This window comes from Apium graveolens, unplaced genomic scaffold (assembly GCF_009905375.1).
Source record: "Apium graveolens cultivar Ventura unplaced genomic scaffold, ASM990537v1 ctg7265, whole genome shotgun sequence".
NCBI lineage: Eukaryota > Viridiplantae > Streptophyta > Magnoliopsida > Apiales > Apiaceae > Apium > Apium graveolens.
Genome location: NW_027420183.1, coordinates 26,006 through 39,428, shown reverse-complemented (window position 1 = coordinate 39,428; position 13,423 = coordinate 26,006). Strand labels below are relative to the sequence as shown.

Sequence of the window (13,423 nt, the reverse complement as noted above, 5' to 3'; positions counted from 1 at the left end):
AACTTTAGAACATTTAGTAGCTTTTGAAATATACTAAATATATCAGTGAGAGACTCAATATCTTCACAGTGGAAGTGCTCATATTGCTGAACTAGCAGCTACATCTTATTCTCCCTTACTTGCTCAGTACCATCACAAATAATCTGGATTGTGTCCCAAACCTCTTTGGCTATTTTGCAGTTAATGATGTTATCAAACATATCACCATCAACTCCATTGAAAAATATATTCATGACCTTCTTATCTTTCATGACTTGCTCAATATCAGGGTCTGACCATTCATGCCTTGGTTTTGGAACAGATGGCTCATTGCCAGTTGCAGCTCTCATTGGGACATGAGAACCTCTCTCTATGCAATCAACATAGGCCTCATCTTGAGAAAGAAGATGTAGGTGCATTTTCACCTTCCAGTGGTGATAGTTATCTTTGTCCAGAAATGGAATTTTAACTCCAATATCCTTCTTGTTCATCTTGTTGTTTGTTATGATCTTTACACTCTTTTTGCTTCAAGAGCTTGCTCTGATACCAATTGTTATTTCCTAACAATACAACAAGAATTACAGAAGGGGGGTTGAATGTAATTCTGGCTACTTTTTCAAGATTTTAAAACTGTTCTAACTGAGTATATATAAGTGTTTGATTTGCAGAGTGTGGAATGAAAGAATTATATAAATCGAAATAGAAAGTAATAAAAACACAAGCTTTTAAAACTTTCTGGTGGATTTGAATGTATCCACCAGAGATATATATATATATACTAGTATTTTTGCCCGCTTCGCTTGGCCTTTGTTAATTAAAATTTGACTTTTATTATTAATTTTTTTTGTAATTGTAAAAATATTTTTTTTATTTGGATAACAAATTCATTTAATAAAATATTGAAAATCAATTTTGATTGAGGTATCATAAAAAATTTCAATATAAAATTTTTTTATATTATATTTTAAAATATGCGGATATGCGGTTTTATTATGTCGAAACTTGTGGACTATATACATTATTTTGAATACATAATGATGCCCCTAGATTATTATTCCAGCTTTCATAGAAATACAAGATAAAAAATAAGTGATTATTTCATTTCAATCCAGAACAAAATTTTATTCAGATGTCTTCTCGGCCTCGTTTTTTGTGATACCACGATTTTGAATTAAATGCATTGATAATAAATACTCAAATTCTATAATAATTCATATTCAAAAATAATTAAATTATAATAATTCATATTCTATATTAATTTTTATCATTGACAATTTTGTGAGATCAAACAAATTAAATTATTATAAAAAATACACATAAATGTCATAAAATTTAATTTTTGAATTTATAAAACATGAACAGTGGAATTGTTATTTAAGTTGTCTGCGTCAACAAAAGTAGTATTATATTTAAAAGCCCGAAAGTAAACCAATTAAATTATCATAGAGATTACACATAATATGCTTGCTTATGGGTTATGGCACGACAATTACAACCCCTAAAAATATCAAGTACTAGAGTTGTTTTATAACTACTCTAAATTCCAACAGTTGATTCCGTGGAATCCCCTGAATACTCATTAGCCAAATTATTAAAGTAATGTAATAGCAGTAGAGTTGTTCTAGGTTAAATTAAACTACTCAATTTTACAAAAAAATTATTCAACACTTCTTACTTTCTTTAATATCTTGTCTCACTCCTCAAATAATTCTTTGTTTGTATCAATTTTCAAGTCAGTATATGATTCACCATTAATCCTTCACAATAATATAATCATAGTGTTCTCTCTAAAAATTGAGGCAAAAAATTTAAGTAAATAGTAAGATTATAGTTTCAATCTCACGCTGAAAAGCCATTTTTAGGCTTTGGCATTTTCGAACAAATCCTGACCCACCTACTCAAAGGAGTAATTAGAAACACACACACACATACCTTGGAAGCAGTCCAGGAGACTCTATTCCACCTTGAAGCAGCTGTTTCTGGCTTAAAGAAATACAAGAAAGTAATTGCACTATGATTTAGTCTTATGAAATCAATTGCTTGCCACCTACATTATTAACAGTAGGACCCACATACTGAGATCTTGGTGAATATAGATATAAAAACTATGGAGAAAGAAAATATAGCGAACAAATAAACAATACTTTAAGATCTGAGCAATTTATCAAAACTAAAGATAAAAAATACATCCACAAACTAATTTTGCCGGTTGCGCTTGGCATTTCTAAGTTAAATATTTATTTTTATTCTATAAGCTTCTTTGTAAATATAAATTATTTTTTTATTTGGATAAAAGTTATTTTAATGAAATAATAAAAACAATTTTGATTTACGTACTAAAATAATATAATTTTCTAAAATAAAGTATTTCTATTGACTTGAATGTTTTATTTAAGAAAACTTTTGACTTTAATTTGAACATTTTAAAATATTTATTTTGTATAATAATGACAGTTTTTATAAATAAAAAATTATATTATATTGATTTTTAACATACACGATTTTGTGATGTCAAAATGCTCACCAAGTATTAGTTTTTACTCTTCATCTAGTATCTCATTCGATTTTTATTTTTAATTTATTTATATTTAAAATGATTTTCATTAAAATGATAATTTGAAGAATCCAAATTAGTTTGAATTGTTAAAAAATAAATTACCAATTTATTCATGGTCTCATTGTGTAACATGTGTAAAATAAACTATATCAATTCATGTGGGGATTCTTCGAGATCATCAGCTTGAGTCCTGGTACACGGTAGTACCAGGCCAAGGAAGGCCACTGGTCAAGTATAACACAAAAGAAGTTCTTATCACCTAAATCTAATAACCTTCTTTACTTTTCCATGAACCAAATACTAACACACTAATGACTAAAACTGATATGTAAACGCTCTATGTTGCCACCATTAAATTTAGTGTCATCCTCACAATCAAAATACTCATTAAACACCTACTATCATAATTCACTAAAAAATTCTAGTAAAGTAAAAAAGTAAGTATTTTGTAACTCACCAAATCTCCTTTTTGTGTCAAACCCATTCATACTCCTGTAGCACTCAAAGTTAAATGCATTATTGCATAATTGTACAAAGAGTTTTGATTGAAATATTAAAATTTCGTGAGTAAAAATCTTTGTTAAAGCCATTGACTCTGGCCAACAACTGATAATAATACAAAATTTATTAGTGAAGTATGTTATGAATTATACACAGAGTTTTGATTGAAATACATTTTATCAGCAAATGAAGTAGTTGAGTATATTATGCTCTTGTATTATCAGGAATTCCTGGTACTTTAATTGTAGTGTATGAACTTTCTGCTGCAGGCTATGCAATCCCAAACAACATAGTAGCTGGAGAGATATAGCTTATCTGATGAGATAGAACTCATTACTCCAGGCTGGGTAATTGATTGTACTTCTAATATATCCCATGTGATGTACCACTCTATCTACTATGAGCTTTTTAAATTGAATCACATTAACTTGCACTACAAATTTGCAATAAGCGTTGGTAATTAGCATAAATTTAACAATGCTAGAAACATTTGAAAATCTTAATCATGTGATAATAAACCTAGGCTTGTTACACTAAAAAATTTCTACACAGTTATAAACACTAAATTTAACATTCTTTCTTTAAATGTTAATAAGAAATTTGTACACAACTGTAGAGACTCTTTCTTATATTAATTTTCTTGTCAAGGACATATTTTCCCACCTGATGCAGTTATGTTTGAACTGAGAATTGTAAGACTGAATGAAGATCATTAGGAGTTTTTCTTCTGCCAAATATTAAGAGAGGTTATCACTGTCACATAAATTTTAAACTATGAAAATAGATATAAAAAAACTCACATTTCTTGCTCCATTTTTTTTGCACCTTCAATATTCTCCCCAAGAAGTTCAAAGCTCACTCAGCATAAAACACCATGTTATGTCTTTGTTCAAAATTTTACATTGCATTAAAGTTCTCATTTAGATGATCCTGCAAAACCAAAACCAATGTCATCAATTTTGTTATTTTCTAGAACAAACAAAGTTTTTTTCAAGGAATTGATAAACATGTTATTTACTCTAAACGACAACTTAAACAACTAAAATTAAGTTAACATAATATATGGAAGTCCGGCAGGAGACCAACTAAATAATTGGACCAACCTTCATTTTTCATATCTCACGGTTCATTTCTATCTCTTCGTATCATTTTTTTACACCATTTGCATCCCATATGTCAAGTGAATCCCCTAGGTTTCCTAGAAGGTTCACCTGAGCAGCAGTGTGATCCTCTGCATTCATATTATAATCATTAAAGGTAATTAAAAGTGTAAAAATGCAGAATGTATATAGATAAATAGTTGATGATATACAAATAAATAGTTTTTACAGCCTTTAGTTTCTCAGTTGCAACGACTAACTGATGGTGCAATTTTTAAAATTGCTTAGTTTGAGAACAATATTTTTTCTACCAAAGAAACCTAAAATTTCAGAAACCAGCAAACCAAGTAGGAGTAACTATTGTACATCAACCTAACACTACTAACCTCCAAAACATCAAACATTAAAGTTAGATTATCCAACATATAAACTGATTTTCCAATACTTTCTTTATAAACAATCAGATTAAGCAAACAAACATACTGAAACTCACCTCTTTTTTAATTTAGCTGCATGAATTGTACTGCTTTTGGCATACTTTTTCATTTTCTCCTCATAAAACGTCAAATATATAAAAAAAATTAAGATACTCAGTGTCACCTTTCATCAAACACTTGGTGAGTATAGAAATGAAAACTATCGAGAAAGAAAAAATAGCAAGCAAACAAACAATACCTTGCGATCAGAACAATCTATCAAAACTAAAGATAAGAAAACACATCCACAAGCCAAACTTAAAAACATCACCACAAACCTAGCAAATCAAAACAACAAAATAACGTTATAAGAAAATGAAAGAAGGTTGGGGATACTATATATATGGAAGAAGGAGAAGAAAAACATGATTAGTAAACACCTCATTTATTTCAGATTTGCACCTTCAAGAGTTTTAACTATAGATCTGAAAATATGAGTTTTGAATTCGCTTTAGTTCTCACAATTGAAAAACAAATTGGAAGCGTGTAAAAGTTAATATATGGAACAGACCATCACTTAATATGGAACGGAAGCATGTGAAAAGGAAAAACTGACCAATAAAGAAATGGTTGGCCATCATCCGCTTTATACCAATCTGCTTATACCATATATGACCACATATACCACATATGGCCATCATACCGCTGTGAGTAACAAAATTATACTAATACAATCAATAACACAATCAGTCGAGAATTATAAATTACTGAATAATTTGTAATTATTCTTTAATATTTGTAACAAAACCAATTTAAAGTATCAAATAAGAGATTACAAACTCTGTTCCCACAAGATCCGATTACGCACCCAGTTTGAGAGAGTAATCAACATATATCTTATAATAAGGATAAACAATCATTGTTTGAAGTATTCAATTCTAAATTAAACTTAATCAAGAATGGAGAAAGAATCTGAGTAAGAATAAAATAAATATAGTAAATTATCATGAGAAATGATGAATAAAGTAATTTTAGATCTTGCCCCATAAAACCATCTTGTGTTCCATCTGCAATATTGAAATAATGAAAGTCAGTAAGTGCATTGATGTTCAAATGTTGTCCAATAATAAATATAAAAACTCATTAGGACATTACATCAAACAGGTTATTACATGAAGCAAGCATATATACATATAACACAAAACATTAACATATATTTTTAGCTGCATATTTATTAAAATTCTTATGGCGCAACTCCAATCAAATTCTAAGCAATTAGATGAAGAAAACAAATCGACAAAATCTCACCTCTTGTTATATTTAACTACATGAATTGTACTACTGATTGCATAATTTTTCATCTTCTCCTCATAAACTGTCAAATATATGGAAAAAAAATTAGATATTAAATGCCACATTTCATCAACACTTGGTGAGTATAAAAATAAAAAAAACTATTGAGAAAGAAAATAGCAAGCAAATACACAATACCTTAAGATCATTGCAATCAATAAGAATTAACGATAAGAAAGCATATGCATAAGCAAACCTTAAAAACATCATCTAGCAAATTCAAACAATAAAATCATGTTATCTGAAAAAGAAAAAAGGATGGTGGATACGATATATATGAAAAAAGGAGAAAAAGAAAAAGATTATTAGTAAAAACCTCATTCTTTTCAGATGAACGCCTTCAAGAGTTTGAACTATAGCTCTGAAAATTTGAGTTTTGATGTCGTAGAAGATATGTGATAGATACCCTAATTTAGACTTTCGATTATGCTTGACATATCCTCGCTAACAATCTCCTCGAACGTTAAAAAACCCGACTCGTAATACTTCATATGATAATACACATATCAATTAGGGTTCACGTCTTCGAAAGTCGGTTCGGTGTTCGTTTTCAGAAAAATAGGCATATTCATCCTTTTATGAAATTAGGGTTATCGATTTCCGTAAAGTATTTCATCACAACACATAATCGGATTTCGTACAAAATAGTTACATATAATCGATCAACGTTCCGATAGCCATTGGGTACGGCCTCGTATTTCCGTAATTAAATTCTCCGGAAATCGGGCAGCACCTCCTTTGACTATCGGCTAAACCGTTGAACATCCCGACGTCCAAACAAACACAACTGCAATCAATCGCAATCCAAAACCCAATCACCGATTTCAGCCATCAATATCAGTCCCATAATTCTCAATTATCAATTAAATACCATTATCAATTATTAGTCGTGTTTTTATGTTTTATATCGTATTTTGTATTTTTATTTTAAATCGTAGGACTCAGAACAACGTCATCACCGTCCACCGTCGGCTCGCCGAGGCTCATCGCCGACGGCGGTAAAAATTCGCGGGTGCTCGTTTAGATCGCGTTTCCATCGCGAACCTTCACCGATAAGTTTAATTTTCCGTACAAAATCAATTTATTTCACGAATTTCAATCAAACAATTCCTGCAAAAGTAATAATTAAATTCAGAAATAATAATCAAGCCAATAACAACAATACAATCGAACACAACATATCAACAATTCACGCGCCTAACAACTGCACACGCCACCATCCCCCTTGCAGCAAACAAAAAGGGGTAGCACCGAATCGGGAAACACGAGCAACAGAAACGATACAAATCGAGCTGCATACACGCATATATACACGCGTATATATATACACGTCCAGCCCAACAAGACCCATAGCTGAAGCAACCGAAATCGACCAGAAAATAGGACGGCGACAGCTTACCGGAAAAGGAGCAGCGGCGGAAACCGAGACGAATCAGGGAAGGAACAGAAAAGAAGAAAGAAATAAGAGGGAGGAGAGATTTTTGTCGAGCAGAGAGGGCAGAGACCAAAGAGCCGAGAGAGATTGATTACAGAAAGAGGATAACTGTGTTCCTGCCTATCTATTTTAATTCTTTTCTTATTATGACACGTATCACTGATTAAACGAAACAGCGCCACATGTCCCTATTCCTGTTTGTAAGCCTAATTTCGCCCCGAATTTTGACTTTCGACGATCCAATTTGCGAGTAAATAAAGCTAAAAAAATTACCAAAGTAACTTTAAAATTATCGTAATATTTAAAATCTAATTAACTAAGATTCTCGTAATTTTTAAAGCATTTTTAAATCGCACATTATACCTGCATTTAACAAATAAACGAAACAATGCGCGGGCAAATACAATCCCAAAAATTTCCGAAATAATTTCAAAATTCTCGGAATATTCCAAACTTACATAAATATGAGTTTCAGAATTTTTGAAGAATTCTGGAATTAAATACGGATTTTACCAATAAATGAAATCAGAAAATCATACATGGCTAAATAATTTGTGAAATATTGATTTCTAAATTTTATAAAATCCCAAAAATAATTATTGTAATTATAAAATCATAAAATAATTTTAGAGACACTCCAAATATTTATGCAAATAAATGTGCAGTAAATCCACCTTTAAAAGTGAAAACAATTCAATACACTCAATAATTAATTACGCGAACAACCCGACACACCATAAATCACACATAGCTATTAAATAAATAAGACATAGATAATAGAAGCTTTAGACATATTTGATTTACGTAATTATTCAATAATTACACATTTAAATAATAATAATAATAAGGAAAATATACGAGTCGTTATACTTATGAATAACTAGCATGTAAAGCATGTTAAGCACGGAGATGTTAACAGAGTCAAAATTGTTAATCTTACCAGAAAATACCTTAGTGACCATATCACACAAATAGCTTCATTCCTTTGTAAGACCTAACCTCCTAATTTCACTTAATTTAGAAGTAGAAAGTGCATAACCCATATAATTAAGCATGGTAACTATATCAGCATCAGTGTGTGGAACAATGGTAGTGTTATCTGGAATTTTAAAGCATGCTTTGATAATATCACTATTAATGCAAAACTGCTTACCTTTGAGAGTGAAAGTAATGGTTTTGTCAGTAGAGTTGTACACAACAGTTGTCCATATCTCCTCTACAACCTCACAGTAGATTGTGGGAGATTCCAGCATCGCATAGTTGAGTTTACAGCCTTTCACAAAATCCATCATTTTGTGATAATCTCCAGACTGTTGAATCTCCTTGTTTAAAAGAGCTATGAAGTTGTTCTTTTCATAGATAAATCTAGACTGGGACATGATATTGACTACTGGTGCCATTGCTAAATATTTGAAATTTGCAGAGAGAATATTTGTTTTTGAGAAGAAGAAAATTAGAGCAATTGATTCTTGAGAATGATAAATGAATAGAATAAAAATAAATTATGCTTTTATACTATCTCAGAAATAAACTGGCAAAAATAATAAAGTGAAATAAAATAACCAATTAAAATTACCCAAAATAGCCGTTTAAATATAAATAAACTGTAAAAATTCTTTCTATTATCTATCGTGTTATGCTTACAAACTATAAGTAAACTCGATGGATAATGTCTAGACTTTTGACGGCTAAGATTGAGACAATTCGACGGATAAGGATAAAGCAATTACCCGTCAATTTATAAAGTAATCCAGAAAAATAATTTGTTTTTATTAACAGATAATATACCGACAGATGACCAAACTCGATGGATAATGAGCATCCGTTGGGATGTAAATTTTGACTTAGCCAAAATTTTATCCAAAGCTGAAAAATCAATTAATTCTCTGGCTGCATTATAACTTGCAAAAATATCTGAAATAATTCAAGAATAATTAAGCATACCTAACTCACTTACCAACCTTGAAAACGTGGATTCACCAAGTTGCTTGGTAAAGATATCTGCAAGCTGCTTTTCACTTGGAACAAAATGAAGTTCCACAGTACCATTCATCATATGTTCCCTTATGAAGTGGTACTTGATGTCTATGTGCTTTGTTCTTGAATGATGTATTGGATTTTCAGTGATGGAAATTACACTTGTGTTATCAAAGAAAATGGGAATTCTGTCCACTTGTAGACCATAGTCCAACAATTGGTTTTTCATCCACAAAATATGTGCATAGCAACTCCCAGCAGCAATATATTCAGCTTCATTTATAGAAGTAAAAACTGAATTTTGCTTTCACTGAACCAGGACACAAGCTTATTTCCCTGAAATTGACAGGTTCATGTTGTACTTTTTCTTTCTATTTTACAACCTGCATAATCTGCATCTGAATAACCAGTTAAATCAAAACCAGAATCTCTAGGGTACCAAATGCCAAGTTTTGGTGTTCCCTTGAGATATCTGAAAATCTCTTAATAGCTACTAAGTGAGATTCTCTAGGATCAGCCTGAAATCTAGAACAAAGACAAGTAGAAAACATTATATCTGGCCTACTACCTGTTAAGTATAGAAGTGAGCCAACCATGCCTCTATAGCTTGAAATATCCACAGACTTTTCAGTGGTGTTTAACTCAAGCTTAGTTGCAGTGGCCATGGGAGTTTTGGCAGATGTGCAATCCATTAGATCAAACTTCTTTAAAAGATCATGAATATATTTAGTTTGACTAATGAATATTCCATCACTAACTGGCTTAACTTGTAAACCAAGAAAGTAAGTTAGATCTCCCATCATGCTCATTTCATACTTACTTTGCATCAATTTGGCAAACTTTTTGCAAAGTTTTTCATCTATAGAGCCAAATATAATATCATCTACATAAATTTGAACAAGTATACTAGAGCCATTAACATTTTTCAAGAATAAAATTTTATCAACAGTACCTCTTGTGAAGTGATTTACCAAAAGAAACTTTGATAGAGTGTCATACCCGGCTCTAGGTGTTTGCTTCAGTCCATAAAGTGCTTTCACAAGATAGTAAACATATTCTGGAAAATTTGGATCTTCAAAACCAGGAGGTTGACTGACATAGACTTCCTCCTCCAAATCTCCATTTAGAAAGGCGCTTTTGACATCCATTTGATAGACTATGAAATTGGAAGCTGTTGTATAGACATTCTTCTTGATTTGATCTCCTTGTTTGAACTCTAGAAGATGCATCACCAATGATGAGCTCAAAAGGGTGATCCTTAGTCCATTTTCTTTGTTGAGGTAGATTAGCTCTAGATGAAGAGGCCTCATTGTTGTCTTGATGTGTGACTAAGTTTTGATTATGAGAAACTCCCCCTGAGTTTGTAAATCTTTGATTTGAGAAAGGGGAACTTTTTATGGGTGATTTATTCTAACTTTCAGCTTTTCTTAATGTTTCGACGGATGATGCACTTTGTGTCCCGACGGATGAAGCTGATTGTCTCCCGATGGATAAGGCAGATTGTCTCCCGACGGATGAAGCATTTTGTAACTCGACAGATGTTGAATTATGTGCTTCATTAGTTATAGATTTTTCTGCATTATACTTATTCACTGTTTCTTGGTCACTTTCATCATCACTGTCATCACTAACTATCTCCACATTATCAAACTTGAGGCTTTCATGGAAGTCTCCATCTTGCAATCCTTCAATCTTTTTGTCATCAAACACAACATGTACTGATTCCATAACAATGTTAGTTCTTAGATTGTAGACTCTATATGCCTTTCCCACAGCATATCCAACAAAAATTCCATGATCTACTTTAGCATCAAACTTGCCATGTTGATCAGTTTGATTCCTTAAGATATAACATTTGCAGCCAAAGACATGAAAAAAGTTTAGAGTTGGCTTCCTATTCTTGAACAATTGGTAGGGTTTCATACACTTAGCTTGATTAACCAAAGCAATATTCTGAGTGTAGCAAGTAGTATTCACACCTTCAGCCTAAAAATTTATAGGTAACTTTGATTCCTCAAGCATTGTCCTTGCAGCTTCAATAAGAGATCTGTTATTCCTTTCTACTACTCCATTTTGTTGTGGAGTTCTTGCTGCAGAGAACTCATGCATAATCCCATTCTCTTCATAAAATGATCTCATCATAGAATTCTTGAACTCAGTTCCATTATCACTTCTGATTCTTCTTACTTTAAAATCAGGATGATTGTTAACTTGCCTTATGTGATTGATGATGATTTCACTAGCTTCATCTTTAGACTTAAGGAAATATGTCCAAGAGAACTTTGAAAAATCATTTACAATAACTAGGCAATGTCTTTTCCTTGAGATGGAAAATACATTGACTGGTCCAAACAAATCCATGTGTAATAATTGCAAAGGTTCTTCAATTGTTGAATCAAGCTTCTTCTTGAATGATGTTTTAATCTGCTTTCCCTTTTGGCAGGCATCACACAATCCATTCTTTGTAAACTCCACTTGAGGAATACCTCTAACCAGTTCTTTCTTGACAAGCTCATTCATGGTCTTGAAGTTTAGATGGGACAGCTTCTTGTGCCATAGCCAACTTTCATCTTGACTAGCCTTACTGAGAAGACAAGTTACGAATTCTGCATTTGATGAGTTGAAGTCATCTAGATACACTTTCCCTTTTCTCACTCCAGTGAGAACCACTTTGTTGCTCTTTTTGTTTATCACAACACAGGCTTCTGAATTGCCCTTATCACAAAGCTGGCTGATACTCAACAAATTTTGCTTGAGACTATCCACTAGGGAAACCTCTTCAATGATGATATTGTCTTTTGAAATCAGGCCATATCCCACAGTATAACCCTGGTTGTCATCTCCAAAAGTAATACTTGGGCCAGCTCTTTCCTTGAACTCAGTGAGCACGGTAGAATCTCCAGTCATGTGCCTTGAGCAACCACTATCCAGATACCAAAGATTCTTTCTGTTTCCCTGCACACATCAAAACCAAATCAAGTTGATTTTGGTACCCAAGTTTCCTTGGGTCCTACCTTGTTAGCTTTCTTCTTTGGTTTCTTAGGTTTGATCTCATTTGACTTGGGAATTTCTGATTCATCCTTAGCCATCTGAGTTGGACCTTTGACACCAGTCATTAAAACAGAATTATCATGCACATTTTGATTGACACTACCACACGTAACACAAATTTTTCTTGGTGCATATTTATCAGGTGTGTAGTTGTTACATTTGTTAATTCCTACTTTCACATTCCTATTGTTTTTCTTTTTAGTTTCTGTTTTACCCTCAATCTTTTCTAATCTGTCATTCAATTGCTTGATAGATAGATGACCAATACTGACTTTCTTCTCCTTCTTCACTTGACTTGATTCTCCTAGAACAAAGTTTTTGGAAAATGATCCATATTTCTCATTCAGTTTGGCAAGCTTAGCTTTGCTCACTGATTTACTCACAGCCATCGGATTTGGCTCTTTATCACTAGACGGATAATCCTTTTGATCACCCGATGAGTCCACATCTGTCAGCAATCCTTCAACCAATTTAGATTCCAGCTTCTCCTTACTCTTCTTCCAGGATGCATCACAAAAGGACTCAATAGCTTGAACTTTAGTGATTTGAGCATGGACATCTCTAATGATTTCCATGCCTTAATCACCTCTTGTTCTCGTTTAAGCTGCTTCTTTAAAATCTCTTATTTCTTCAAGGACTCGGTTAATTTATCCTTAGCAATCTTACACTCAATTCTTAATTTTTCAAATTCAATAAACTGAGACTCTAGCACATTATTCCTCTCAAAATATTTTGACATGTCATTGATTGCATCATTACACTCAGCTATAGATAAATGTCCTTGGTTAGTGGTGATTACCTTATTACTTGAAGAATTTGTTTCTGTTTCATCATATTTGGCCATCAGGGCTAGGTTGATATAGCTTATTTCTTCATCTTCATCCAATCCATCAGCTGCCCAGTCATTTTCCTGTGTAATGAAAGCCTTTTCATTTTGCTTGAGCAACTCAAAATATTTCTGTTTATAATCAACAAGCTCAAACTTCTTCTTGCTAGAATTTGACTTTCTACACTCATTGGCAAAATGTCCTTCCAAGCCATATTTGAAACATTT

The 13,423-nt window shown here is 32.2% G+C and overlaps 1 long non-coding RNA gene across 1 annotated transcript; it reads right to left on the bottom strand.

The window, feature by feature from the left end:
- Nucleotides 1-3,650: 3,650 nt before the first annotated feature.
- Nucleotides 3,651-4,878, bottom strand: LOC141703973 (uncharacterized). The gene is made up of 4 exons (XR_012567770.1): nt 4,631-4,878; nt 4,141-4,268; nt 3,838-3,967; nt 3,651-3,764 (listed from the first exon to the last, which is right to left on the bottom strand). It is a non-coding gene; the product is annotated as an uncharacterized LOC141703973 (long non-coding RNA).
- Nucleotides 4,879-13,423: the final 8,545 nt, after the last annotated feature.